Here is a 4,174-nt window from a genome sequence, read left to right as displayed (position 1 = left end):
GGGCCATAAAACCACCAGGTTTCTATATTCCTACTGTTTCCTGTTCTATTTTCTTGGGTCTTCCCTGAGTCACTCATTTAGATTTCCTGCCTGACCCTCATAGACATTTGAGTTGCAACCCTTGTCATAAATATACATATCAGTGGATTGATTATGGAATAATTATTTATTTCATAAAAGTATTCCCCCGACGATTCCTTTACCAGAGATTTTTTATGTGAAATCTTTAAGATTCTCCTTCAGAAATATCTATAAATGTCTTGAAATTATGTGCCTGAAAAGTATTGGGCCTGTGCTCTTATGACCATTTTTCTGGAAAGATAGTCTATAGGTTTTTATTAGGCTCTCAAAGAGATACATGACTAAAAAGTAATTAATAACTAAGCTAAGTCAAAAAGCTATACTAGTGTCTTTTAAATGTTTCTAATTTAAAAGTGCTCTACATATAACCAGTTAGGTACACTGTTACCATGGGCCCCACTTTAACCTGAATAATTAGGTATCTGTGTACCCCTTCCTGAAACAAAATGGGTCAGGGATCTGTGTGTAAAGGGTGTGAGTGAGTTTCTAGAAGATAAGGTGAGATTTACTGAAATTGAGGGACCAGTGCACATAGAGTCCCCAAACACTCTGTGATCCAAGCACTAGAAGTCTGCTTTCATGGGCATACACAAGAGCTGGTGATCTCCAGGAAGCTCTTAATCTTATATGTACAAAACTGCAATAGAACAAAGTATTTTGGTGAATCATATCTTAGATATTAACAATTTCAAAACTGTCTGTCTACTTCCAGTCCTGTCTCTAAAAATGGCCAATAATTTCATGTTTCCCCTTCAAAAATTGACACCAGGATTTTCTGGGTTTGTATAGATAGTGATAGTTTATTGTTCTAAGTCAGTGCTTGCTCACTTATCCCTCTTTCTCTTCGAGAATATAAGAAAAGATAGTCGTTAAACTCAGTTAACCTTCCTTTTTTATACACAATGATTCTTTCATCAGCTTTCCTGATCTTTCCATAATTCTGAGTGAACACAAACACAAATTAGAAATGGATTGTATTCAACAAACATGTATTGTGAGCCTACCATGTTTCATGCAATGTGCTACTCTCTGGGGCTAAGAGCAAATATGACTCAGTCCCTACATCCTAGGAACATTTGCTATGAAAACTATTGCCTTGTTGTTCATATGTTACAAAACAAGAAAGTCCTTAAGATCCTATAATATTAGAAATATAGCTTTTGCTGGGAGTTCTTGTATGGATTACCATACAAGGGATTACTCTCCCTAATCCCTTTTCTCCAGGGTAGGTCATCCTGAATTTGATCTCATAAACATTCCTCCCAGCCAATGGGTATTCAGGTACCCGTGACCATTAGAGTTTCTCAGAGCCTGAGTTTGGTGGGTGCAGGTATGTGTGGGAGGCAAGGCACAGAATAAAGGCAGAGCAAGCACTGGAACCAAGTAAAGGTCTAGGGGGAGCATCAGTAAAAATTCTTAGGCAGGGAGATAAAAAGTGGTTAATCATAAGCAAGGTATAAAGTAGAGGTATCTGGATGGAGAGAATAAGTAGAAATTTAGAGAGATTCTATTAGGCATTTCAGAAGTTTCTTATGGGGAAAAGGGAACTGTCATGGTTTGTGGCATATTTACACATATATCTCTTCTGTCAACAATTCTCTAGACCTTCAGATGCTCCTCAATCAATTATTAATATTTGCCATCTCTTCATTTTTGTTTTCCTTGTATATTAAGTTATATAATTTTATCACTGACAATCTTCTGAATAATCCTATCCCATCACTTCTAGCTTCATTGCATCTAAGTACGTCCATGAAAGTCAAATTCTGGAATCACATCACATGTAGGTGATGAGTTCCATTTGGTCGATTCTATTTCCCAAGCTTGCTAACTCATTTTTCAACTCTTGCAGTGTGTTCTTCATCTCCAGAAGTTCTACTTGGTTCTTTTTGAGAGTTTCAGTCTCCTTGCTCTGCTCATATAGTTGTTTTTTCAATTCCTGAAATTGTTGATATAACTCTTTTTGGAATTCACTGAATTTTTTCAGAAGTACCATCCTGAATTCTCTGTCATTTAAGTCACATATGTCTATGTCTGTAAGCTTATTTTCTGGAGATTTTCTTTCTGAGATGCTTTGTCACCTTGGTTGTTCATGGTATTTAATGGACTATTTCTCCACCTGGGCATTAATAGAAGTGTATTACGCTGTCTTCCATAAAAAAAAAGTTTATTATATAAAGGTCTGACTGTAGTCTGTTGTAAAGAAGACACTTTGCTTTTGGTTTCCAGTAGTGGCATCTAAGCCTCTTGTATCACTGCTTTATATAAAGCCTTAATATTTTCCCCTGTAGATGTTTAATCATGCTTGCTACCCTTAGTCTCAGTCTGCCAGTGTTAGCGACAGTTTCGGTAGCATTTGCTCAGATTCCCCGGGGGCTCCGCAGTGTTCAGTCTCGGAGGGTATGGGGAGAGGGGCCCTCTGGGTTGGGGAATAGGGGCTGTGGCTCAGCCTCAGTTTTGCAACCGTGGCTGGTGAAAATCAACTGTTGTTTCTCTGCCATCCCCACTTCTCTGCTTTCTGCTCTGATGACTAGGTCCCGCTGCTGGCTGCATGGAGCTCACGACTCTCCCAGGCAGGGCTGTTTAGGGAACTCGCTGCACCTTCTCCTCTCTCCCTCCTCCTACAGGGAGCTCTGGCGGCTGCAAGAAGCAGCTTCTTTATTTCTCCCAGTCCACTGCCCGCCACCCACTGTTCTGACCTGTGATAGCTCTTATGCACAGATCCCATGCTCTGACATGTTAGTGTGAAGTTTAGGGTTTTTTTGTTGATTTTTAGATGTTCAGCTTATTGTTGTTTCAAGGGGAGAGATCTGGGGACGTCTCTCACTCCGCCATATTTCTACAAACTTTTACGAAAATGACTCTTCTTAAATGAGCTGGAAGAGACTTTGTAAATTTAACATACTGATAAGACACCAATATATCACCCCATCTAAAGTTTGTGGTTATAATTCAGACACTCAGAGAAGCCCTTTGACATAGGTACCAACTACTTCTGTAAATTCTACAGTCATGCCCTCCCACTCTATTTATCTACCAACTTGGGAGCTGAAGCCTGTGGAAACTGACAATCAGATCCATATATAACCACAAGTGACCCAGATGATCACCTGAGTCTGCACTCCTCAACATCCCTTACCCACTCCTACTCAGGAAACTCACTCCTAGTAAATCATTCATTTCTCAGATTCCCTGAGTCAAGCAGAACCAAAAAGATGAACCTAGATAGGATTTCTCAGCCTCACACTATTGACATATGAGTACAGATAAGTCTTTGTTTGCTGGGGTTAGGGGGGCTGTCATGTGCATTGTAGGACATTAAGGAGCATCCCTGGCCTGTGCCCATTAGATGCTATGAGCACCACCCAACACCCAGTTGTGAAAACCAAAACATCTCCAAACATTGTCAAATGTCCTGTGAGGGCAAAATCATGAGTGCTTCAACATTAATTGTATCATTTAATTTTATACCAACTCTTTATAGCTCAGAGAGAAAATTTTAAATAAGGCCCAGAACCGAAATTGTAGCAAAGGTCTTACATTTTTAAGACCAAGGTTCTATCCACCACATCACAGCTATGCCAAAACAATTGCTAAAATAATATTGGACCAAGGGCCTTTGGATTTTTCTCTTCACTGCTAATCCTGCTTTTTAGGGCAGAATGCACATTAGAGTCCTTCCAGATTGCTCTCTTCTTGATTGTGCTTACTGCTTTAGTAACTGGGCTTCACCTCAGGTAACCCAATTCACTCACCAAAGGATATCACTCCTACTTATTGGGTTTTTGGATGGATTTCACAACAGACCTTAAGGACAAGCTGTGCGGCTTAGTTTTTCTCATTTAACACAAAGCATCTAATGCCTAGATACTGGAGTCATGTGAGGTGTGAGGATGTTCTAGCCAGGAAGAAGACAATGCTAACTACTGAGCTGGAACTTATGATTCTCTGTGGAAAAGGGAAAAGAGGAGCAAGAGCAAGGCATGCCTAACAGGGATCTGATTTTCCTTCCATCCACGCTTGTTACAGGGCACTGCCACCTCTAAACCAGCATGTGGCTTAGCTTACTGTTGCAGTGAAAGGAGAGTGCATT

This window comes from Pteropus vampyrus, unplaced genomic scaffold, assembly GCF_000151845.1.
Source record: "Pteropus vampyrus isolate Shadow unplaced genomic scaffold, Pvam_2.0 Scaffold19, whole genome shotgun sequence".
In the NCBI taxonomy this organism is placed as follows: domain Eukaryota; kingdom Metazoa; phylum Chordata; class Mammalia; order Chiroptera; family Pteropodidae; genus Pteropus; species Pteropus vampyrus.
This window is presented reverse-complemented; position numbering follows the sequence as displayed.